We start from the raw sequence: 26,712 nt of genomic DNA on the forward strand, positions 1-26,712 counted from the left end.
ATCCCAGGGATTTCATGATGAGAAATTTCCTCATGCTCTTGTTGAGGTCCATGAGTGGGCTCTCTTGTTTGCTCTATCATTTTCTTAGTGATGGGCTTGTTCTCTTCAATGAGGAGTCTTGGCCACAACTTCATAGAGGTGGTCTTGATGGACCTTTGAGATGAATCTCTCCAGCTCCCATGACTCGAAGGTGGAAGCAATTGCCTTTCCTTTCCTCTTTCTAGAGGTTTCTCCGGCCTTAGGTGCCATAAATGGTTATGGAAAAACAAAAAAGCTGAGCTTTTCCACACCAAACTTAAAAGGTTTGCTCGTCCTCGAGCAAAAGAATAAAGAAAGGAGGAAAAGAAGAAGAGATAGGGGAGATGGAGGTGTGTGAATTGTTCGGCCAAGGGGGGTTTTAGGTGGTTATGATGTGGAAAAGGAAGGAGTGATGGTTTGAATTTGAGTGGGTGGGTGTAGGTGGTTTGTAGGATGGTTTTGGAGGAGTAATGGAGGTGATTGGTATAGGTTATTTTGGGAAGAGTATTATGAAAAGGTGTGAAGAAGTGAGAGAGAGTGAGTTGAGATTGGTGGGGATCCTGTGGGGTCCACAGATCCTGAGGTGTTAAGGATTTCTCATCCCTGCACCAATTAGGCGTGCAAAACACCCTCTGCTGCCAATCCTGGCGTTAAATGCCAGGTTGCTACCCATTTCTGGCGTTTAACGCCAGTTTCTTGTCCTTTTCTGGCGTTAAACGCCAGTCTGGTGCCTATTTCTGGCGTTAAACGCCCAGAATGGTGCCAGACTGGGCGTTTAACGCCCATTCTGCTGCCTTTACTGGCGTTTAAACGCCAGTAGGCTTCTCCTCCAGGGTGTGCCATTTTTCATTCTGTTTTTCAGTTTGTTTTTGCTTTTTCAATTATTTTTGTGACGTCACATGATCATCAACCTACAAAAATCATAAAATAACAATGGAAAATAGAAATTTAACATAGATAAGTAAAATTGGGTTGCCTCCCAACAAGCCCTTCTTTAATGTCAGTAGCTTGACAGTGGGCTCTCATGGAGCCTCACAGATACTCAGAGCATGATGAATGCCTCTTAACACCAAACTTAGAGTTTGGTTGTGGCCTCCCAACACCAAACTTAGAGTTTGAATGTGGGGGTTTTATTTGACTCTGTATTGAGAGAAGCCTTTCATGCTTCTTCCCTTTCCTGTCTACAAACCATGGTGCACTACAAGAAAAATGGCCTATGGCCACGTTTTTTTTGCCACGCTTTTATGAGGGTGGTGATTGAATAGAGATTTGGCCACGTTTTTTCTTGCCACGCTTCAAAAACGTGGCGAAAAGGGTCAACGGCCACGCTTTTGAAAGGGTGGCCATTTATTAGAGAAACGGCCACATTTTTTTTCTGCCACGCCATAGAGAGAAAGCGGAACGTTTTAAAAGCGTGGTGATAGGGTTTCATTATGGCCACGCTTTTAAAACGTGGCCATATCCTGGTACTATTTTGCCACGCTTTAAAAGCGTGGCCAAAAGGTTTTTTTCTGCCACACTTCAAAAGCGTGGCCATAGAGAGAGACAGGGACATTTTAAAAGCATGGCGAGAGGGTTTCATTACAGCCACGCTTACAAAATGTGGCCAAAAAGTTTTTTAAAAAAACCCTAATGACCCGGCCCATGACCCGGTCCCCAACCCATTGACGACGCTCTTTCACCCTAGCTAGCTACCCTCCTCATCGCGCTCTTTCACCCTGGCTACCCCTGGAAGAGCTCCTCCCATTCCCTTCACCTTTGAGACCACTTCTATACCCTAATCGTGTCACAATCTTCTTCATCTTCTTAATCTTCATCTTCGTCTTTATACTCTTTTTCTCTTTCTCGTTCTTCTTCCATTCTTTCTTCTGGATCTCTCTGTGCATACGTTCGAAGTCCACAAATTAAATTTCGAGCTACACCAAATATGGGCGACGGCAAGGGGAATCTCCCCGATGATCTCTTCTCCTCTAAGCCCTCCGATTCCAAAGGTATGATCGATTTTCCACTTCCAACGCTTCTATTTTTTTTATTTTCTTGATTTTTTTATTTTAGGGCTTTCCCTTTCCATTTTCATTTTCCTCTAAATCGCTTTCAAATGCTCGCTTCTTGTTTCGTTTTTGCAATAATTGTTCGCTCTCTGTCTGTCTTGATCTATTGAATCTCAATCCCTGATTCGTTCTCTCTGTCAATCGCATGCTCAACACGCATGTTCCTTCCTGGTTAATTGAAAATGGATACCTAATTTTGAATGTTGTTTTGTGTGATCTTAGCTTTTGAATTTTGATATTTTAGCTGTTATATATTTTTACAATCCCTAAACTGTAGCCTACTTTTTTTTCTTGCCCTAAGAAAATTTTTCTATATATTGATATCAGCATTCTGTTTGGTTTTACTCAATGTAAAGGATGGTAAGGTTAAATTAAATATTTGTTAGTTTATAAAGAACAAGCATTCAGAATAGCTTGTTTAGTTCAACTAATTTAGTTTAGTTGAATTAGGTGGTTAATTAGAGAATCTGGACTGTTATATGAACTGCAATGATTTCAGTTTGTGGAAGTCTATGTAGTTCTTCAAGAGTGCCTTGAAATGAGAAAAAGATATGTTTTTAAAGAAGCGGTTGCTCCATGGGACAAAGAAGTTATATCTGACCCCAGTACTCCAAAGCCTAACCCACAACCATTCTTTTATGCACATGAAGGAAAGTCTGATGTGAATTTTTATGAATTTATTTTATACTTTTCCATCATCGAAGAGGTAGATATCCTAATTTTATCTTCTGTGATTAAATGAATGTTAATTTGTTTTGTAATGCAGCATAACTTTGAAATGCAAGATGGGGTTATTCACGTATATCCAAATAACGATTGTAAGTAATTAGTAATACACCAAGTTTCTTGTAGTGTCTGATTTGAACTGCAGAATATAGGGAGCAGTTTCATTTAACAAGTTTCAGTTTTTTGTTCATTGCATCTGACATATTTTTAAGTGTCCCTGTCCTGTTTCACTGACTATTGTTTTCTCTCAGATCTATACTGCAGCTATATCAGCAAAAAACTGGAAATGGTATGTCCGTATTTATTGTTTTCTTTCCCCATCTAGTTTTTTGGTGTTGGGTAAGAGGGATTGCAGGTTTTGGTATCCAGTTACTGCTTTCTCATTAATTGATATTTTTACAGATGTACCTATAAAAACTTAACGATAAAAATTAATAAGAAGTAGCACTTTTCTCAATCAAAGAAAGGAAAGGGGCTGGGGTGGGTTCAGTTATAAAATCCTGTTTGTCTAACTGTTTTTCTTATGATTTTGACAGAGGATCTCAGCTGACTCCTGTTTTACATCTTGGAGCTGGAGCATGTGCTAGAATAATTGCCATGTCTGCAACTTATCCAATGGATATGGTTCGAGGCAGGATAACTGTACATGTACATCTTTACCTTTATTTTTCTGTTTACCAATTGCTTGGTTTGCAAATCACATAGAGAGAAGATATAACATTGGTTTTCTTCGTGTTCTTTGTGCTCTACTGCTCTTAATATTTATAGTATGCTTTTTGTTGTATTTGCAGACAGAGAAGTCCCCTTACTAGTACAGAGGGATGTTCCATGCTTTGACAACTGTGCTTAGGGAAGAAGGCCCACGTGCTTTATATAAGGGTTGGCTTCCTTTAGTCATTGGAATTGTGAGTAATCTTTTCATTTTTACTTCTTTACAAAGTTGATGATTACAGTCATGATCATAATGGCGAATATGAAAAATCTTAATATTGTGCTTGGGCAATTCATGCAACTGATATAATTAACTCCCTAAAGTTCTCCACCCCCTCATCTCCTGCTGTAGTGGCTGTAGTGCTATTATTAGAATTAATGCTTTCTTATTTTTAATTGTTTTTCCTATTTTCCAGGTTCCATTGTAGGTCTAAACTTTGCTGTTTATAAGTCTTTGAAAGATTGGTTAGTTAAATCCAATCCATTTGGTCTAGTGCAAGATTCTGAGTTGAGTGTGACAACTCGCCTGGCATGTGGTGTTGCACCTGAAACTATTGGCCAAACTGTTGCTTATCCCCTTTGAAGCACCTTTAGATTGAAGGTGTGAGTATCATTTTAGAGAAGCCAATCCATGCATGTTGTTATAATTTTATTTATTATTTTTTTAGGTGTTACATATCATAGCCCATATTGTTAACGTGGTTTCTCATCCTGGGAAATCGTGGAATAATTATTGATTACTAGACCATATAATATTACTCTACTTAACAACATTATTTCTTTTAATGTGATCATAAATGTTCCGAGGAAATGGAGTGTTTATGCAGATGTCTTGATTAATTTCCAACACCTAGACTACATGTGTCAGCTTTCTGTTTCACTTGGGTTTTAGGTTTTTTTAGCACTTAGATTTGTTTTACAAACCAACTGCTGCTTTCATCTGCAATATTCCCTCTTCAGGTGGCTAGCTTTCCATTTGATGATCATAATTGCCCACCACTTCAACTGGTTATCTCTTTCTGTCATAGTACATACTCGTGGTTGAAGTTAGATATTGAGAATGTTGTGGTTGTCGTAAGGCTGGAATGAACAAGGTTGATGATTTCTAGTCTTCTATTATTCTTGAAGGTGAGTAGTATCTAAACATTTTCTTCTAAATTTAATGAACTTGCTTTACATTTACTCCATCTTTCCTTTTATGCTGCTCAGTTTTTTTTATATTTGGTAAGTTAAATGTGCTGCAATTCTTTCCAATTGCTGAGGAGTCAATGGATTACTATAATCAGAAATGATGTGTTGATGGAAAAGGACTTGTTCTGCCCAGTCAGATTGTAAGTTTGGCTTTGCTATGTCCTAATTCAGCCGAAAATTGGGGATTCTGGAGTATTACACTCTTGCTTCTTCTTGTCTTATGTCTTACTTTATCTTTTGTAACTTAAACATGTTTTTTGTTCCCTTGTTGATTTTGCCATTTCAGGGAAACTGTGAAACATTTTGGTCTTGGTCCTGATGTTCCTCACAGCCATACCAAGCCTTGTGTACGATCTAAGGGAAGGAAGTTTGAGAGGGCTAGAGGAAGAAAGAACAACAAAGGACTTAGTGTTTAAGTTGTATTGTTTCTGTATTTTTCTACCGTTTTTAGTTTTGGAATTTGAACTCGAGATTTATTTTGTATTTGAATATTAGTTTATTAATGTATAAAATAATTATAGCAAAAATTATGTCACTAATTATTGTTTGATTTGTCTTGCAATAAAAATTGCATACTATATTTATAGATTTGGTAATAAAAAAGGATTGAAAATTTATATTGTGTAGTAATTAAGATCAAGTAAGGAAAAGAATTTTTTTTTAATTTAACAAGGCTTTCGCCACGCTTTTAAAGTGTGGCCGTATCTCTCCCTATCGCCACGCTTTAAAAGCGTGGCCGTATCTCTCTCTATCGCCACGCTTCAAAAGCGTGGCCGTATCTCTACCCATATGGCCACGCTTTTGAAGCGTGGCCCTATCTCCCACATATGGCCACGCTTTAACGGGTGGCCAGCTGTAAAAAGCGTGGCAAAATAAAAAGCGTGGCGATAGATCACCAAAAGCGTGGCAATAGAGCAACCGCCACCCTTTCATAGGTCACCCTTTCAAAAGCGTGGCGGTAGCTCAAAAAGCGTGGCAACAGACGTGTTTTCTTGTAGTGGTGCTTCCTGAATGGCGAAGAGTTGCTCATTCGAAAAGGTTTCAGAGATCTCAGTAGGAGGGAGGGACGCCCCTGCTACTGGTTCTATCCGGGACAGGTGATCGGCTACCTGGTTCTCTGTCCCTTTTTCTGTCTCTTATTTCTATATCAAACTCTTGCAGAAGCAACACCCATCTTATGAGCATGGGTTTTGAATCCTGCTTTGTGAGTAGGTATTTAAGAGCAGCATGGTCAGTATACACAATCACTTTTGACCCTACTAAATAGGATCTAAACTTGTCAATGGCATAAACCACTACAAGTAACTCTTTTTCTATAGTTGTGTAATTCTTCTGTGCATCATTTAAAATACGGCTAGCATAGTAAATGACGTGCAGAAGCTTGTTATGCCTCTGTCCCAATACTGCACCAATGGCATGGTCACTAGCATCACACATTAGTTCAAATGGTAATGTCTAGTCTGGTGCAGAGATGACTGGTGCTGTGGCCAGCTTAGCTTTCAGGGTTTCAAACGCTTGTAGACACTTTGTGTCAAATACAAATGGCATGTCAGCAGCTAGCAAATTGCTCAGAGGTATTGCAATTTTTGAAAAATCCTTTATAAACCTCCTGTAGAATCCTGCATGTCCCTGAAAGCTTCTGATTGCCTTTACATTGGCAGGTGGTGGTAATTTTTCAATTACTTCCACTTTAGCTTGATCCACCTCTATTCCCTTGTTTGAAATTTTATGCCCAAGGACAATTCCTTCAGTCACCATGAAGTGACATTTTTTCCAGTTTAAAACTAGGTTTGTCTCTTGGCATCTTTTCAGAATAAGTGCTAAATGGTCAAGACTGGAGCTGAATGAGTCTCTAAATACTGAAAAGTCATCCATGAAGACTTCCAGAAATTTTTCTACCATATCAGAGAAGATAGAGAGCATGAACCTCTGAAAGGTTGCAGGTGCATTGCATAGAACAAATGGCATCCTTCTGTAGGCAAATACTCCAGAAGGACATGTGAATGCTGTTTTCTCTTGGTCCTGAGGATCTACTGCAATTTGGTTGTATCCTAAATAGCCATCCAAAAAGCAGTAATATTCATGACCTGCTAGTCTCTCTAGCATCTGGTCTATGAATGGTAAAGGAAAATGATCCTTTCTGGTGGCTGTATTGAGCCTTCTATAGTCAATACACATATGCCACCCTGTAACTGTTCTTGTAGGAACCAGTTCATTCTTTTCATTATGAACCACTGTCATTCCTCCCTTCTTAGGGACAACATGGACAGGGCTCACCCAGGGGCTATCAAAAATAGGATAAATAATCCCAGCATCTAGTAACTTAGTGACCTCTTTTTGCACCACTTCCTTCATGGATGGATTTAGCCGCCTCTGTGGTTGAACCACTGGCTTAGCATCATCCTCCAATAGGATCTTGTGCATGCATCTTGCTGGGCTAATTCTCTTAAGATCACTTATGGACCACCCAAGAGCTGTCTTGTGTGTCCTTAGCACTTGAATTAGGGCTTTCTCTTCCTGTGGATTTAAAGCAGAGCTTATGATCATTGGAAAAGTGTCACCTTCTCCCAGAAATGCATATTTCAGGGATGGTGGTAGTGGTTTGAGCTCGGGTTTAGGAGGTTTCTCCTTTTCCTGAGGAATTTTCAGAGCTTTTTTTTATTTCCTCTGATTCCTCCTGATCAGGCTGAACATCTTTAAAGATGTCCTCTAGCTCTGATTTGAGACTTTCAGTTATATTGATCTCTTCCACCAAAGAGTCAATAATATCAGTGCTCATGCAGTCATTTGATGCGTCTGGATGCTGCATAGCTTTGACAACATTTAACTTGAACTCATCCTCATTGACTCTCAGGGTCACTTCACCTTTTTGGACATTAATGAGGGTTTGTCTAGTTGCTAGGAATGGTCTTCATAGAATGAGAATCGCACTCTTGTGCTCCTCCATTTTCAGCACTACAAAGTCAGTGGGAAAGGAAAATGGCCCAACCTTGACAATCATGTCCTCAATTATGCCTGATGGATATTTAATGGAGCCATAAGCAAGTTGAAGACATATCTAGATTGGTTTGACTTCTTCAGTCAAGCCAAGCTTTCTGATAGTGGATGCAGGTATTAGGTTGATACTTGCTCCAAGGTCACATAGAGCTATCTTGGTGCAAGCACCCTCTAATGTGCACGGTATTATAAAGCTTCCTGGTTCTATAAGCTTCTCTGGTAAGCTTTTCAGAATGACTGTACTGCATTCTTCAGTGAGAAAAACTTTTTCAGTTTCTCTCCAATCCTTCTTATGACTTAAGATCTCTTTCATGAACTTAGCATAAGAGGGTATTTGCTCAAGTGCCTCTGCAAATGGGATCTTTATTTCAAGAGTCCTGAGATAGTTTGCAAAGCGGGAAAATTGTTTATCCTGCTCCGCTTGGCGGAGTTTCTGAGGATAAGGCATCTTGGCTTTATATTCTTCAACCTTAGTTGCTGCAAGTTTATTCCCTACAGAGGTGGTTGGAGAAGCCTTCTTAGAGGGGTTACTATCAGCACTTGCAGGTGTCTGATCCCTCATTGGCGTTTGAATGCCAGGATTGGGTGCTGGATGGGTGTTTAACGCCAATCTTTCACCCTTTTCTGGCGTTTGAACGCCAGAGTTATTCCTCTCTGGGCTCTTACTGTCCTCAGAGGGATTTTGGGCAGTGGTTTGGTTATCCTCTGTTAGTTGTTCCTTTCTTGGCTTTCTGCTACTTTGAGCTATTTTATTCAATGTCTTTTCGCTCTTTAGTTGAACAGCTTGGCATTCTTCTGTTATCTGTTTAGATAGCTGCTGTCTTGTTTGATTTAATTGTGCTTCCGTATTCTTGTTAGCATTTTTAGTGTCTTGGAGCATCTCTTTAAATTCTGCTAATTGTTTTGTCATAAGGAGTAATTGCTGATTAAGCTCAATAATCTGTTCTTGAGGATTAGGATCAGTAGTTACTGCCCTGGCCTCTTCCTTTATGTAGGAGTCACTGCTAGAGTACAAATATTGATTTTTAGCAACCGTATCTATGAGTTCTTGAGCCTCTTCAATCGTTTTTCTCATGTGTATAGATCCACCAGCTGAGTGGTCTAGAGACATCTGAGCTTTTTCTGTAAGTCCATAGTAGAAGATGTCTACCTGTACCAACTCTGAAAATATTTCAGAGGGGCATTTTCTTAGCATCCCTCTGTACCTCTCCCAGGCATTATAAAGAGATTCATGATCCTCTTGTTTAAAGCCTTGGATGTCCAGCCTTAGCTGTGTCATCCTTTTTGGAGGGTAAAATTGATTCAGGAATTTGTCTGTTAATTGTCTCCATGTTTTTATGCTTACTGTGGGTTGGTTATTTAACCACCTCTTAGCTTGATCTTTTACAGTAAATGGAAACAATAATAATCTGTAGACATCTTGATCCACTTCTTTATCACGTACTGTGTCAGCAATTTATAAGAACTATGCCATAAACTCAGTAGGTTCTTCCTGTGGAAGACCGGAATACTGGCAATTTTGCTGCACCATGATAATGAGCTGAGGATTTAGCTCAAAACTGCTTGCTTTGATAGGAGGTATACAGATGCTATTCCCATATGCGGCTGTAATGGGGTTAGCATATGACCCCAGAGTCCTTTTGGACTGTTCATTTCCGCTTATGTCCATGATGGAGAAAAGGGAATTGATATGAATTTTTTTTATTTAAAAGTAACCGAAAAAAATAAAACAAAATAAATGAAAAATAAAATAAAAATTTCGAAAATTGAGAGGAAAAGTAAAAAGATAAATAAATAATTCAATTAATTAAAAAGATAAAAAAAAATTCAGGATATGGTTTTCGAAAATTAGAAGAAAATGAAATAAAAGTAAATTGAAGACTAAATTAATTAATTGATTAAAAAGATTTTGGAAATTAGCAATAAAAAAGATATGATTGAAAATTATTTTAAAAAGATATGATTGAGAAGATATGATTGCAATTTATAGAAAAAAAGATATGATTGAAAATTATTTTGAAAAAGATATGATTGAGAAGATATGATTGCAATTTATTAAAAAAAAGATATGATTGAAGAAATTAAAAAGATTTGATTTTTGAAAAAGATTTGAAAAGATCAATTTTTGAAATTAGAATTTTGACTTGACTAAAAAAAGATATGATTTTGAAAATCTTTGACTAATTTAATGCAAAATTTTGAAATTTATGAGTAAAATAAGGAAAAGATATTTTTTTGATTTTTGAATTTTAATGAGGAAAGAGAAAAACAAAAAAATGACACTAAACTTAGAAATTTTAGATTAAAACAAAGAGAACAAATAAGAAAATTTTGAATGTCAAGATGAACACCAAGAACACTTTGAAGATCAAGATGAATACTAAGAACAAATTTTTAAAAAATTTTTAAGTAAATAAAAGCACAAGGGACACCAAAATTAAAATTTTTAGAAAATTAAACACAAATTTTCGAAAATTTGAAGGAAAACACAAAGAAGACACCAAACTTAGAATTTTTAAAGATCAAGAAACAACTAAGAACATGCAAATTCGAAAAATTAAAAGCAAGTAAAAGCATGCAATTGGCACCAAACTTAAAATATGAAACTAAACTCAAATAAAAGACTCTAAACCAATGAAAATAAAATATTCCTAATCTAAGCAACAAGATAAACTGTCAGTTGTCCAAACTTTAACAATCCCCGGCAACGGCACCAAAAACTTGGTGCACAAAATCACAATCACACTTTTGCAATTCCGCACAACTAACCGGCAAGTGCACTGGGTCGTCCAAGTAATACCTTACGTGAGTAAGGGTCGATCCCACGGAGATTTTCGGCTTGAAGCAAGCTATGGTTATCTTGTAACTCTTAGTCAGGATATCAATAATTCTCAGATTTAATTGTAAAAAGTAAAAGAACATGAAATAAATACTTGTTATGCAGTAATGAAGAATAGGTTGAGGCTTTGGAGATGCTTTGTCTTCTGAATCTCTGCTTTCCTACTATCTTCTTCTTCATGCACGCAAGGCTCCTTCCATGGCAAGCTTTATGTTGGGCATCACCATTGTCAATGGCTACTTCCCGTCCTCTCAGTGAAAATGTTCCAAATGCGCTGTCACCGCACGGCTAATCATCTGTCGGTTCTCGATCATGTCGGAATAGGATCCATTGATCCTTTTGCGTCTGTCACTACACCTAACACTCGCGAGTTTGAAGCTCATTCCAGTCATCCCTTCCCAGATCCTACTCAGAATACCACAGACAAGATTTAGACGTTCCGGATCTCAGGAATGGCCGCCAATAATTCTAGCTTATACCACGAAGACTCTAATCTGAATCATGAGGCTAAGAGATATGTATTCAATCTAAGGTAGAACGGAGGTGGTTGTCAGGCACGGGTTCATAGGTGAGAATGATGATGAGTGTCACGGATCATCATATTCATCAGGTTGAAGTGCGAATGAATATCTTAGAATAGAAGCAAGCGTGATAGAATGGAAAACAGTAGTAATTGCATTAATTCATGAAGAACAACAGAGCTCCTCACCCCCAACAATGGGGTTTAGAGACTCATGCCGTAGAGAATACAATATGAAACATGTAAAGTGTCATGAGGTCCAAGATGAATCACTAAAAGTAGTTTTTATAGTAAACTAGTGACCTAGGGTTACAGCAAATGAGTAAGCTAGGGTGTTTTGTGTAAAAATCCACTTTCGGGGCTCACTTGGTGTGTACTTGGGCTGAGCATTGAAGTTCTTATGTGTAGAGACTTTTCTTGGAGTTAAACGCCAGCTTTTGTGCCAGTTTGGGCGTTTAACTCCAGCTTTTATGCCAGTTCTGGCGTTAAACGCCAGAATTATTAAGCTGACTTGGAACGCCAGTTTGGGCCATCAAATCTTTGGCAAAGTATGGACTATTATATATTGATGGAAAGCCTAGGATTTTTACTTTTCAACGCAATTAAGAGTGCGCCAATTGGGTTTCTGTAGCTCCAGAAAATCCACTTCGAGTGCAGGGAGGTCAGAATCCAACAGCATCTGCAGTCCTTTTTCAGCCTCTGAATCAGATTTTTGCTCAGGTCCCTCAATTTCAGCCAGAAAATACTTGAAATCACAGAAAACCACACAAACTCATAGTAAAGTTCAGAAAAGTGATTTTTAAATAAAAACTAATAAAAATATAATAAAAGCTAACTAAAATATACTAAAAACATACTAAAAACAGTGCCAAAAAGCGTATAAATTATCCGCTCATCAGGGCTCTTACTATCCTCAGAGGGATTTTGGGTAGCAGTTTGTTCATTTCTTATCTTCCTGCTACTCTGAAGTGAGGTATTTAATGTTTTCCCACTTCTTAATTGAATTGCTTGGCACTCTTCTGTTATTTGTTTTGATAACTGCTGTTTTGTTTGCTTCAACTGTACTTTCATATTCATATTAGCCATTCTTGTGTCTTGTAGTATCTCCTTGAATTCGACTAGCTGTTTTGTTAGAAAATCTAATTGCTGATTGAATTCAGTAACTTGTTCTGCAGGATTGAGTTCAGCAGTTACTGTTTTAGCCTCTTCTTTCATGGAAGACTCACTACTTAGGTACAGATGCTGATTTCTGGCAACTGTATCAATGAGCTCTTGAGCTTCTTCAATTTTCTTTCTCATGTGTATAGATCCACCAGCTGAGTGGTCCAAAGACATCTGAGCTTTCTCTGTAAGCCCATAATAGAAGATGTCTAACTGCACCCACTCTGAAAATATTTCAGAGGGGCATTTTCTTAGCATCTCTCTGTATCTCTCCCAGGCATCATAAAGAGATTCATTATCTCCTTATTTAAAGCCTTGGATGTTCAGCCTTAATTGTGTCATTCGTTTTGGAGGGAAATATTGATTCAGAAAATTTCCTGACAGTTGTTTCCATGTCCTTATGCTAGCCTTAGGTTGGTTATTTAACCACCTCTTAGCTTGGTCTTTTACAGAAAATGGAAACAGTAATAATCTGTAGACATCCTGATCTACTTTCTTATTATGTACTGTATCAGCAATTTGTAAAAATTGTACCAGAAACTCTGTAGGTTCTTCCCGTGGAAGACCGAAATACTGGCAACTTTGCTGCACCATGATAATGAGCTGAGGATTCAACTCAAAACTACTGACTCCGATGGAGGGTATACAGATACTACTCCCATATGAAGTAGTAGTGGGGTTAGCATATGACCCCAGAGTCCTTCTGGACTGTTCATTTCCACTTAGGTCCATGATGGAGAAAGGGAGATGTTGTGAATTGCAAATAATATATATATAATATATTTTGAAAACCAAAATTAAAATAAAATAAATAAAAAATTGACTATAATTTTGAAAATTAGAAGAAAAAGAAATAAAAGAAAATTGAAAACTAAATTAATTAATTAAAAATATTTGAAAAAAATGTGGGTGAGGATTTTCGAAAAAATGAAGAGAGGAAAATTGGTTAGGAAGTTTTGAAAAAGATATGTCTTAAAATTAAAGATACTTGTAAGAAAATAAAATAAAATAAATAAAAAAGAAAAGATATGAAAAAGATTTGATTTTAAGATTTGAGATTAGAAAAGATAAGATAAGCTAGGTAAGAGAAGATAAGGAATTTAAATTAAAAAGTTTTGAAATTTAAATTTTGAAATTTGAAATTTGAATTTTGAATTTTGAAATTTGAACTTTGAAATTTTAAATTTTGAATTTTGAATTTTTGGAAAAGTCCACAATATAAGATAAGGATTTGAAAAATATTTAAATTTTGAAAAGATTTGATTTTTAAATTTGAAAATTAGATTTTGAATTTTAAATTTTGAAATTTGAATTTTGAAATTTAGAAGTAGAAATTTGAAATTTGAAATTTGAAATAAGATAAGATAAATTTTGAAAAAGGTATGATTTTTTTTTGAAAAAGATTTGAATTTCAAATTTTTTTTTTAAAACTAAGATAAGATAGAGTAGAAATTTAAAAATAAAAATCTGAAATTCTTATGTAAATTTCGAAAATTACTTAAAATAAAGAGAAAAGATATTTTTTTGAATTTAATGAGGAAAGAGAAAAACAATAAAATGACACAAAACTTAAAATTTTTAGATCTAATGCTCCTTATTTTCGAAAATTTGGAGGAAAAACACCAAGGAACACCAAACATAAAAATTTTAAGATCAAAACACAAGCAAGACTCAAGAACACCTTGAAGATTTACAAGAACACGAAGAACAAAAATACAAAGACTCAAAGGACTCAAGAACATAAAAAAGAACAACAAACTTAAAATTTTTAGAAAACCAAAAATAAATTTTCGAAAATTAAACACAAGGAAACACCAAACTTAAAACTTGACACAAGATTTAATCAAAGAAAAATTATTTTTGAAAAGATTTTAGAAAGAAAGACTCAAAGGAGCAACTATTCACAAGAACATAGACACATTCAACAAATGCAAGGATTAAACAGAGAAAAACTTATTTTTATTTTTTATTTTTTATTTTTTTTTGATGACAAAAACACAAAGGATACCAAACTTAAAACATGCAACTAGACTCAAACAGAAAACTCTAAAGATTAATAAAGAAAAATAATAATTTTTTGGAAAAATTTTGAAAAGAAAATAAAAGACTCTGACCCAAAAGACAAAATTTTCCTAATCTAAGCAACAAGATGAACCGTCAGTTGTTCAAACTCGAACAATCCCCGGCAAAGGCGCCAAAAACTTGGTGCACGAATTGTGAATCACACTTTTCACAACTCGTACCACTAACCAACAAGTGCACTGGGTCGTCCAAGTAATACCTTACGTGAGTAAGGGTCGATCCCACGGAGATTGTCGGCTTGAAGCAAGCTATGGTTATTTTGTAATTCTTAGTCAGGAAATCAATGATAAGAGTGATTATATTTATGAAGAGTAAAAAGCATAAATTAAATAGTACTTATTATGCAGTAATGGAGAATATGTTGGAGTTTTGGAGATGCTTTGTCTTCTGAATCTCTGCTTTCCCCCTGTCTTCTTCTTCACGCATGCAAGGTTCCTCCTATGGCAAGCTGTGTGTTGGTGGATCACTGTTGTCAATGGCTACCATCCGTCCTCTCAGTGAAAATGGTCCAGGTGCACTGTCACCGCACGGCTAATCATCTGTCGGTTCTCACTCATGCAGGAATAGGATCCATTGATCCTTTTGCATCTGTCACTACGCCCAACCATTGTGAGTTTGAAGCTCGTCATAGTCATTCAATCCCTGAATCCTACTCAGAATACCACAGACAAGGTTTAGACTTTTCGGATTCTCAAGAATGCTGCCAATGGATTCTAGCTTATACCACGAAGATTCTGATTAAGGAATCCAAGAGATACTCCTTCAATCGAAGGTAGAACGGAGGTGGTTGTCAGGCATGCGTTCATAGGTTGAGAATGGTGATGAATGTCACGGATAATCACATCCATCATATTGAAGTGCAAATGAGCATCTTAGATAAAAAAAAAGCGTGTTTGAATAGAAAACAGAAATAATTGCATTAATTTATCGAGACACAGCAGAGCTCCTCACCCCCAACAATGGAGTTTAGAGACTCATGCCGTCAAAGAGTACAAAGTTCAGATCTAAAAATGTCATGAGGTACAAAATAAATCTCTAAAAGTTGTTTAAATACTAAACTAGTGACCTAGGTTTACAGAAAATGAGTAAACTATGATAGATAGGGCAGAAATCCAATTTCAGGGCCCACTTGGTGTGTGCTGGGGCTGAGACTTGAGCTTTACACGTGCCTAGGCTGTTTTTGGAGTCAAACGCCAGGTTGTAACCTGTTTTTGGCGTTTAACTCTGCTTTGCAACCTGTTTCTGGCGTTTAACTCCAGAATAGGGCAGGAAGCCGGCGTTGAACACCAGTTTGCGTCATTTATCTCTGAGAAAAGTATGGACTATTATATATTGCTGGAAAGCCCTGGATATCTATTTTCCAACGCAATTGAGAGCGTGCCATTTGGACTTCTGTAGCTCCAGAAAATCCACTTTGAGTGAAGGAAGGTCAGAATCCAACAGCATCTGCAGTCCTTTTTCAGCCTCTGAATCAGATTTTTGCTCAGGTCCCTCAATTTCAGCCAGAAATTACCTGAAATCACAGAAAAATACACAAAATCATAGTAAAATCCAGAAATATGATTTTTATCTAAAAACTAATAAGAATATAATAAAAAGTGACTAAAACATATTAAAAACTACCTAAAAACAATGCCAAAAAGCGTATAAATTATCCGCTCATCAGGCATCATAACTTCATTTAACATCTACATATTTTTCTTATACTCATCATGTTTATCCCTTTCTTCATCCCTAAGTTACCTTATTTCCCTATCTTCAACTAGCTACTAGACTTGGAATTATACTCTATGACTAAAAGAATGAAAATAGAGGTTTAGAAGTCTAAAATCTGGTTCAAAACACAAAAATCCGGTTTTGCAGGAAACAGGAGTCACGCGTACGCGTGGGCCACGCGTACGCGTAGGAGTTTTAAAAGTCAGCCCGCGCGCGCATTCCCTTACCATGCATACGCGTAGGTGAGAACATCATGTCACGCGTACGCGTGGGCCATGCGCATGCGTGGTCATACACGCTGGTTCATTACGTGTACGCATGGGGCTACTCGTGCACGTGCAGTTTAAAATTCCATGCCACACGTACGCGCAGTTTAAAATTCCACGCCACGCGTACGCGTGCCGTACGTTCTTAAAAAAAACCCAGATTATCCAGAAAGCTGTATAATACCCAAAAAGCTGTTATATCCACCTGCATAATACATAATTCATACAAAAACTTCCGACATCCATAACTTTTTCTACAAAATTCCTTTTTTACAAAATTTATACCGTTCAAAATCTTGCAAAACCATCTTTGAGTTGAAATAAATTCCATTTCTAACCAAAATTTGAAGCTCCAGTTATGAACCGCCGAAGTTCGGCAAAAAACTAAGTTTTTCAAAGACTTCAAAACCTCATTTTCTTTTCAAAACTCATTCCCACTCAATTCAACATATTCATAACCATCAATATAACTCACTCTCAATAATAGCACAAGAAACCTTGCAACCCTATCATTTTCTTAGTTCATTAACATCCCATTTCAATCCAAATTTTACAAGTTTTAATCACAAATTCACATATTAATCTATATACATATATTGTCATCATCATAAATTCTCCAACCATCATCACATCATTATTCATTATATCAATACCAACAAAATCAAGTAAACACCACTCAAGCTCAAACCATATCATTATATTTCCATGATCATAAATTCTCCATCCATCATCATTATACTAGTATATATATATATATATATTCAACCCACATTGTCAATTGCTCAACTGTAACCAAACACCAAGAAGACATCATAAAGTCACCATATTCCTCAACACATGCCCAACATCAATTTATCCATCAATATCATAAAAACTAATCATTTAACATATTTAACCACTTCAACTTATCCTATAGTTCTCTAGCCTAAGTTTTCACAGAGCCTTACATATTAAATGCGCGAAACCTAAACCATACCTTGGCCGATCACCACGTTTGATCCAATATATATATATTCACACATATTACACACATTTATTCCAAAATTCAGAATTCACCTAATAAATTCAAGAGTTGGCTAGGTTAGGTGATCCTTACCACACCTACGCACAAAGCAATTCAAACCCGATAAGCTGCGCAAGCTAAATCGAACCTAAAACACCAAATTTAGCAAAATCTCATTACAAGGGCTCAATTTCACAAATCAAAAGGGGGTAGAGAATCTGAGATAGGATTATGGCTTACCCGTAAAATTTATCCGATAGAAATGTAGAGCTCGACGCGCTGGACACGTGGTCTCAAACGGTGCGGCGATCGGAGCTCAGGTGAAAGAGTTATGGTGGTTTATGGTGGTGGTGAGGGTTAGGGAGCTCTCCTCTCCTCCCCTTGCTGTTTAGCGTGCTTGTTGCTGAATGGGGAAGGAGTTAGCTTCTGCCCATTTTAAGTTATGGGGTCCGGTTTGGACCCGGTTCAACCGGTTCGACCCATTCGGCCCAATTTTGGGCCAAATTTTTCGAAATTAATGTCAAAATTCTCGTTTTGAAGAGCTCTATCCTATTTTGATATTAGATTTACATTTTTAATTTTTCTAATTAAAATTCTATTTATTGACTAATTATTTACTAATTTTAGCGAGGTTTACATCCTACCTACCTAATTAAGAACTTTGTCCTCAAAATTCAGAGTTAGTTACCTGAAAAGAGGTGTGGGTAGTCTTTCCACATTTCTGACTCAAGCTCCCAGGTATGCTCTTCAATACCAGCCCGACTCCAAGCTACTTTCACCAAAGAAACCTCTTTTCCGCGTAAACGCTTGATGCTGGTGTCATCAATCCTGACTGGAGTTACCGGAAGCGTCAGATCTTCTCTCACTTGAACCGATTCTGATTCTAGGACATGACTCGGATAAAAAATGTATTTATGAAGCTGCGATACGTGAAACACGTCATGCAGGTTCGAAAGATGTGGTGGTAAAGCGATCCTATACGCTACTGGTCCAATTTTCTTCAGGATCTTAAATGGTCCAATGTAACGGGGATTTAACTTTTTAGTCTTAATGGATCTCCCTATTCCGGTGGTTGGAGTAACCTTTAGGAAGACGTGTTCTCCTTCCTTAAAATCCAAAGGCTTCTGCCTTTGGTCAGCATAGCTCTTCTAACGGCTTTGAGCTACAAGCATTCGGCTACAGATTTTCTTTATTTGCTCAGTGGTTTCAACGATCATTTCAGGTCCTAATAAGCTCCTCTCCCCAGCTTCGTACCAACATAGCAGAGATTGGCATTTTCTTCCATACAGAGCTTTGTACGGAGCCATTCCAATACTCGCATGGTAGCTGTTGTTATAAGCAAACTCCACTAGGGGCATATATCGATCCCAGCTCGCCGGTTGATCCAAAACATAAGCTCTCAGCATATCCTCCAAGGTTTGGATTGTTCTTTCTGATTGGCCATCCGTCTGAGGGTGATATGTAGTGCATAGGCTCAATTGGGTGCCAAATGGTCACTGAAAGGCTCCCCAGAACCATGAGGTGAAAGAGTTAGCTTCTGCCCATTTTAAGTTATGGGCTCCGGTTGGGCTCACGGGTCCGATTTGGGCCCGGTTCGGCCCATCCGGCCCAATTTTGGGTCAAATTTTTCGAAATTAGTGTCAAAATTCTCGTTTCGAAGAGCTCTATCCTATTTTGATATTAGATTTACATTTTTAATTTTTCTAATTAAAATTCAATTTATTGACTAATTATTTACTAATTTTAGCGGGGTTTACAAAGCTCAAGCCAACTAGCAACTTTCAATCACCATCCAATAAAGAGACTTTGACAATTCAAGAGTCTCCAAATTATTCAATCCAAGCTAAGAATTCAAAAATCTAATTTAAAATCCAACCAAACATTTTATCAAATACTTGGTAGGTACAAAATAAAAGCATGGTAAAATTGCAACATTAATAAAATCCAACAACTACCAATTGAAAGAAATTAACAATGACAACTGAAGAAGGCAATAACAATATGAACATATAAATTGCATTAACAAAGATCCAAAGTATCAAGAGTGCATAAATATAAGGATAACAAAGTGAAGGAAATGACAAATAGAATTGAAGAACAAAGGTGCTAGAACAATAAATTGCAAGGAATTATAAATAAAAATAGAAATTAAATCTAAATCTAAGAAGAAATTGGAGTAGAAACCCTAAAACCTAGAGAGAGGAGAGAGCCTCTCTCTCTAGAATTCTACATCTAAAACCTAAAATTGTGAATGAATGAGAAGTGAATGATCCCCCCTTTCTGCTCCACTCTACAGCCTCTAATCTGTATTTTCGAGCCTAAAACTGGGTCAAAAGCAGCCTAGAAATCGCCCCAGCGAATTCGCTTTACTGAGGCATGTGATGCTCGTCACGCGTACGCGTCGCTGAACGAATTCCTGGTCACACATATGCGTCGTCCACGCGTACGCGTCGCTTGCCTGCTGCACCGATCACGCGTACACGTCACCCATGCGTACGCGTCGCTACCAGCTTTCCAAAACTTCAATTTCTTGTGTTTCTTCCACTTTTACATGCTTTCTTTCCATCCTCTAAGCCATTCCTATCCTATAAATCCTGAAAATACTTAACAAATATATCACGGCATCGAATGGTAATAAGAGAAGATTAAAAAAATTAGCGATTTTAAGGCCTAAGAAGCATGTTTTCAATCATAGCGTGAAATTAGGAAGGAAACTTAAAAACATGCAATTTACATGAATAAGTGTGAGAATAGTTGACAAAATTTACTCAATTCAGTACAAAATAAACCATAAAATAGTGGCTCATCAGGCGTTGGGCACCCCTCTCTTGAAATTCATGGGTGCTGGACGCCCTCCCTTTTTGTTCCTTAGGCACTGGGCGCCCTATCTGTTGCTTTTCTCGGCGCTGGCCATGCCTTATGAATTCTTAGGCGCTAGGCGCCGCTCACCTTAAATTTCATGGGCACTAAGTGTCCCACTTTTGGTATCCTTGGACACTGGGCTCCTAACCATACACACGTTCGAAGGCACTGGGCGCCCAACCATGCAACCTACTTGGGCATTAGGCGCTCTATTATTTAAAATCCTAGGCACTGGGCCCCTAATATTGGGTGCTAGGCACCTGTGTTCTGCGATAAAGTACACGCTTCGAAAGCGTTAAGCACTGGTTTGGGTGCTAGGCACCAAGGTAATATAATAGAATTTCGTAAATAACAAAAAAAAAAAACGTAATTTGGTGGAAATGCAAAGATAAAAGTGTGATTAGTTTAAAGGCATGCATTAAAGATAATTAACTAAAGCTTAGAAATTAAGCTATAAACATCCAAATCTTGAATTCTAGTGTAATATTTTAAGATCTAATGATATAGAAAGAGTTAAAGTAAAATATGAGGTAAGTAACGTAAAAGTTTAGGAATATTACGGTAATTATAATAAAAGACATAGAAAGATAATTCAAAAAGTCTAGATTCTAGAGATTTTTTCATAAAAGGTCTAGGATGAGGTAAGAGAACTGAAAATTGATAAGAGAGTAAGCTAAAAGTTGAGGAAGAGATTAAGAACAAAGTAAAGAAAAAGATTAAACAAGAGTCAATTGAATGGCCTCAGCCATAGGGCTTAAACAAGAGTGAGTCGAAAGTCAACTAAATGACTTCGGTCATAAGGCTTAAGAGCTGAAGTAGGAAAGTCTAACGAAATGAGTGAAATGCAATTAATAAGAAGTGAAATAACTAAGAATGTTGAACGAGTGATTGAGTGCCTGGCAAGGTCGCGGATTTCGTTTCGCTTGCGCAGTGTTTGAATATATAGTGGGGATGCCCACAAGCTGATAACTGTTCTCCAGATATAAGTATATCAATATAATTTAAAGTCAACGGAATGACTATGCCACAGGAATTAATACAATTTAAAATCAACTGGACGGCTATGTCGTAGGGCTTAATACAATTTAAAGTCAACTGAAAGGCTTTGGCCATAGGGCTTATGCAACTGAACATTTGAAAAATCATATCTAAGACTAGTTCTTAGGTAATGTCGGCTTGCAGGGTGTAAACCGACATGTGAGCTCATGACCTGCATATGATAGACATGCATCATACTTGTTGTGTGTGTGTGTGTGTGCGCGCGCGCGTGTGTGTGCTTTCTGTATTTCTTTCTGTGTGGTGTTATTTTGTATTTTTTATCTATATAATGTTTCTCTGTATTCAGCTATTTATTTGTTAAACCTCGAAGAATCAAGGAACTTAACTAACAACCCCAACCTTACTAAGAACCACCAAGTTCTTACTCATTTCTCCCTTTCATATGGAGCACCGGTGATCCAGTAATGACGTATGATTGTGTGGAGGAGTAGTGGGTGATATTTTACCTTTTGACTATGTTCAGCTTAGCCCAAGTCTTGAAGACTTAGAATGTTATTCCCTCACTTTTGTAGCCTAGAAGGAGTAGGAAAATACAGAGTTTAGGTTAGCCCGGGTGCCAGCTTAAGAACTTCTTTGACAAGTCAGGGACTGGGGGGTGATATGTATATGTATGTAAATAGTTAATAACTTGCTACTTCCAGGGGTGTCATAACTAAGTGATGTAAACTGAGTGCGATATATATACACGCGCACACACACATTGATAGTTTTAAATTGCTTTATTTGTTATTTCCTGTAATTTTATCTATGAATGTTTCTATATATCAACCAAACATTTTCGAAAAAAAGATACCCCATAAAATAACTATGCTTTAACAATGAATCAAGGAGGCGAGTTAGTAACGCCCAACTTCTAGTGTGATCATGACATAATAAAAGTTGGGTCGTTACAACCTAGGTTGTTAATTAAGAACAGGTTTTCTTAGAGGTCTAGTAGAAAAACCCTTCTCTATCTTTTTGTGTTTCTGCTGTCTCTTTTCTTTCGTCATTCATATTTTTTTATATCTTTTCTATCATCTGGTATCAGTTACAGATCGTAGGTAAATTCTTATTTATCTATAAGTTTTATGGTTCTTGTTTATCTCTTTATTTTATTTTTTGTGTCTGTAAATTTACTTTAGAGCCACATTAAAAAATTCAAAAAAAAATACAAAATAGAAAAATTTCAAAAAAAAAAAGAGAAAGAGGTAATGTTCTTTGAAGTGCAAAAAAAAAAAAAAAAAAGAAAAGAAAAGAGGAGGAAAATGCCATACAATTAACAAGGTTGTTTGATTTCAATTTTCAAGTATCTAAAGTTTCATATTTGTTTCAAATTACTTTGGGATATCAATTGGGATTGGAAATTATTTTAGTGTCTCTAAAACTCTAAAAAATGTCTATCCTTGTTTTATGTCCTTCATCATATAATTTGATTTTTTTTCGTCTTGTCAAATTGAGAAGTTTTTATAATTAAGTTTATCTTAGTTTGGTCTCTTTTTTTCGTTGATTTCTGAAGTGCAACTTGTTAAAGCAATTCAGGAGCGGAAAAAGGTAAGACTGGTGAGTTCAAAAGAAGGAAAAAGCCAAAGATTGAGTGCAAACACGAGTGTACTAATTTGAGTGATACACGTGAGAAGAATGTTGTGAGATTCTTTTTATCCTTTTTTGGTTTCCAAATCAGAACACAATGAGGATTAAGGATTGTAATAGTAATGATGAAGGAATCTCATATGCGAGAAAAGATTTTAGGTCACAAATTCCTATATTTAAATAAATGAATGATGCTAGTTAAAGCTTATTTCGAATGGGAAAGGGATAGAGTCAATTTTTGCACGTTGTATCCTTTCAGAGAAAAAGAAAGTTCGATTGGTAGAATCCAAACTTTCGATGATGCTCGTATATGGTGGAATGAGTTAGGAAAATCTAGAAGAAGGTATGAAAAAAGACCAATTTGCAGCTGCGAGAAAATGAAAAAAATCATGAGGAATCGGTTTGTGCCATCATCATACCATAACAAATTTCTTGAAAAGTTTTGTAAGTTAAAACAAGGTTCCAAATCAGTAAAAGAGTACCACAAGAAGTTAAAGGATTTGATGACCAAGGCTAATGTTGAAAAAAGTTTTAAATTTCTTATAAGTTACTTTCTTATTGGATTAAACAAAGAAATTGCAGACAATATCAAATTTTACCATTATACAACAATAGAGAATTTAGTCAATTTGTCTATTAAGGTAGAGCAATTGCAATAATTTATTGCAACTTGGCACCTTTCATGCTCTAATGCTCTAAGGTTTCTAAAGGAGTAAAGTTTGAGGATAAAACAAAATTCAAAGTTGCAGATTTCAAGAAGAATATTATAGATTGATGATGCGTGAGCATCTTTCCTATCTTTTCCTAGTGAATTTGCATGTAATTTGTTAAGTTTTATCAAGAATTAATTATCTTTTAGCCACTATGGATGCTACTTTGAGTCTTGTGCATTTTTGTTTATTTTAGGTAGCATTCGGATGGATTTGATGGAGTTTCTACAGAGAAAGAGAAGAAACCAAGGAGCTGACCAGCGAGGAGCGACGCGTGCGCGTGCCTGATGCGTACGCGTGATTTGGAGCTATTCATGGCGACGTGTGCGCGTGCTTGACGCGTACACGTGAAAAGCAAAGTTGCTCAGCGACGCGTTCGCGTACCTGACGCGTACGCGTGACACGCGAAAAAGGCCATCGACGCGTACGCGTGACTGACGCGTACGCGTGACATGCGCGACATTCAGAAAACGCAGAAAATGCTGGGGGCAATTTTAGGCCAAGTTTCGACCCAGTTTTCGGCCCAGAAACACAGATTAGAGCCAGGGGATAGCAGAGACTCAAGGGGGATTCACACAAGAATGATTATGCCCACTCCAAGTTAGGCGTGGACCCTACGAAGCAAGTGGTCCCCATCCATCAATTGAAGACATGCTGATTGCTTTAATTAATTTTGATTCAAACTTTATTTTTAATTCAAAAAGAGGAAAAGATATTATTTTAGTTTTAGAATATATATTTTTAAATTAATTAGGATTAGATATAAAAAGGGATTCCAACAGTGTGGTTCCAACAAAACATTATCCCATTCCAATTTACAATCCTAGTTTTCTACTCTGAACCAAGAGCAACTAAACCTCCATCGTTAAGGTTAGGAGCTCTGTCTATTTGTATGGATTGATTTTATTGCTTTTTCTATTTTAATTCATGTATGGATTTATAATTTAAGAATTGTTTTCGCTCTTTATCTTATGAATTTGGGTGGAACGGAAGTATGACCCTCTTTCTAATTGTATTCTTGTATAACTTGGAAAAGTTCTTTACTTGAACAACAGCTTGAAAACATATTCTCCTAAATTTTAATTATTTGGATTTAACGAGATACGTGACATATAATCCTTTTATTTTTGGGTAATTAGAGTTTTTGTGGCATATAAACTGGAATTTGATCATCACCCTCTAATTGGAATTAATTGACCAAGGAATTGGCAGTTGATGAAAACTAGAAGAGACTAGGAAGGTCTAAGGAATTAGGGTCTAGTCACATATAGTTTGCCATAAATTAAATCCTACATGATTAAAATAGTTAGTAAGAAAAGTTAATCCGGAAAAAATAGATAACTCTGAAACCTTAACTGTTTCTCCATATTTCATTCCCAACCTATTCACCTGCCTGTCTGTAAACTCTGAATTTACTATTTAATGTTTATTTGCACTCTCAAACACTATTTTCTGTTTGCCTAACTAAGTAAATCAATCAACCACTGTTGCTTAGTTGATGAGCGGATAATTTATACGCTTTTTGACATTGTTTTTAGTATGTTTTTAGTAGGATCTAGTTACTTTTAGGGATGTTTTCATTAGTTTTTATGTTAAATTCATATTTCTGGACTTTACTATGAGTTTATGTGTTTTTCTGTGATTTCAGGTATTTTCTGGCTGAAATTGAGGGACTTGAGCAAAAATCAGATTCAGAGGTTGAAGAAGGACTGCTGATGCTGTTGGATTCTGACCTCCCTGCACTCAAAGTGGAATTTCTGGAGCTACAGAACTTGAAATGGCGCGATTCCAATTGCGTTGGAAAGTAGACATCCAGGGCTTTCCAGCAATATATAATAGTCCATACTTTAGCCAAGAATAGACGACGCAAACTGGCGTTCAACGCCAGCTCTCTGCCCAATTCTGGCGTCCAGCGCCAGAATAGGATCCAAAACCAGAGTTGAACGCCCAAACTGGCACAAATACTGGCATTCAACTCCAAGAAGGACTTCTACACGTGCAACACTCAAGCTCAGCCCAAGCACACACCAAGTGGGCCCTGGAAGTGGATTTATGCATCAATTACTTATTTCTGTAAACCCTAGTGACTAGTTTATTATAAATAGGACCTTTTACTATTGTATTAGACATCTTTGGTCTCAGTTTTAATCTATTGTTCATCTTAGGAGACTATTGATCATGTTTTAGGGGACTGGCCATCTCGGCCATGCCTGGACCTTCACTTATGTATTTTTAATGGTAGAGTTTCTACACTCCATAGATTAAGGTGTGGAGCTCTGCTGTTCCTCAAAGATTAATGCAAAGTACTACTGTTTTCTATTCAATTCATCTTATTTCGCTTCTAAGATATCCATTCATACCCAAGAACATGATGAAGGTGATGATTATGTGATGCTCATCATCATTATCCCTTATGAACGCGTGCCTGACAAACACTTCCGTTCTACATGCAACAAGCTAGAATGAATATCTCTTAGATCTCTTAATCAGAATCTTCGTGGCGTAAGCTAGAATGATGGCGGCATTCAAGAGAATCCGGAAAGTCTAAACCTTTTCTGTGGTATTCCGAGTAGGATTCAATGATTGAATGACTGTGACGAGCTTCAAACTCGCGAGTGCTGGGCGTTAGTGACAAACGCAAAAGGAGGGTGAATCCTATTCCAGCATGATCGAGAACCGACAGATGATTAGCCGTGCTGTGACAGAGCATGTGAGCATATTTTTCACTTAGAGGAGAGGATGTAGCCATTGACAACGGTGATGCCCTTGCATAAAGCCAGCCATAGAAAGGAGTAAGACTGATTGGATGAAGATAGCAGGAAAGCAGAAGTTCAGAGGAACGAAAAGCATCTCCATTCGCTTATCTGAAATTCCTACCAATGATTTACATAAGTACCTCTATCCCTATTCTATTATTTATTATTCGAAAACATCATTATCAATTTATATCTACCTAACTGAGATTTGCAAGGTGACCATAGCTTGCTTCATACCGACAATCTCCGTGGGATTCGACCCTTACTCACGTAAGGTATTACTTGGACGACCCAGTGCACTTGCTGGTTAGTTGTATCGAAGTTGTGAACCATGGTATTGGCACCATGTTCTTGGCGCCATTGCCAGGGAAAGAAAGAGCCATGAATTTTACATAATCAAAGTGTAATCACGATTGCGCGTACCAAGTTGCTCACGTTGCCAGGGATTATTTGAGCCTGGACATCACAATTTCGT

The 26,712-nt window shown here is 37.1% G+C and overlaps 1 pseudogene; it reads left to right on the forward strand.

Moving 5' to 3' along the window:
- Positions 1 to 3,392: 3,392 nt before the first annotated feature.
- LOC148581340 (mitochondrial adenine nucleotide transporter ADNT1-like) lies at positions 3,393 to 4,089 on the forward strand (annotated as a pseudogene).
- The last annotated feature ends 22,623 nt before the right edge of the window (positions 4,090 to 26,712 follow it).

Source organism: Arachis ipaensis, chromosome B10 (assembly GCF_059453495.1).
Source record: "Arachis ipaensis isolate K30076 ecotype BB chromosome B10, ASM5945349v1, whole genome shotgun sequence".
Lineage (NCBI taxonomy): Eukaryota > Viridiplantae > Streptophyta > Magnoliopsida > Fabales > Fabaceae > Arachis > Arachis ipaensis.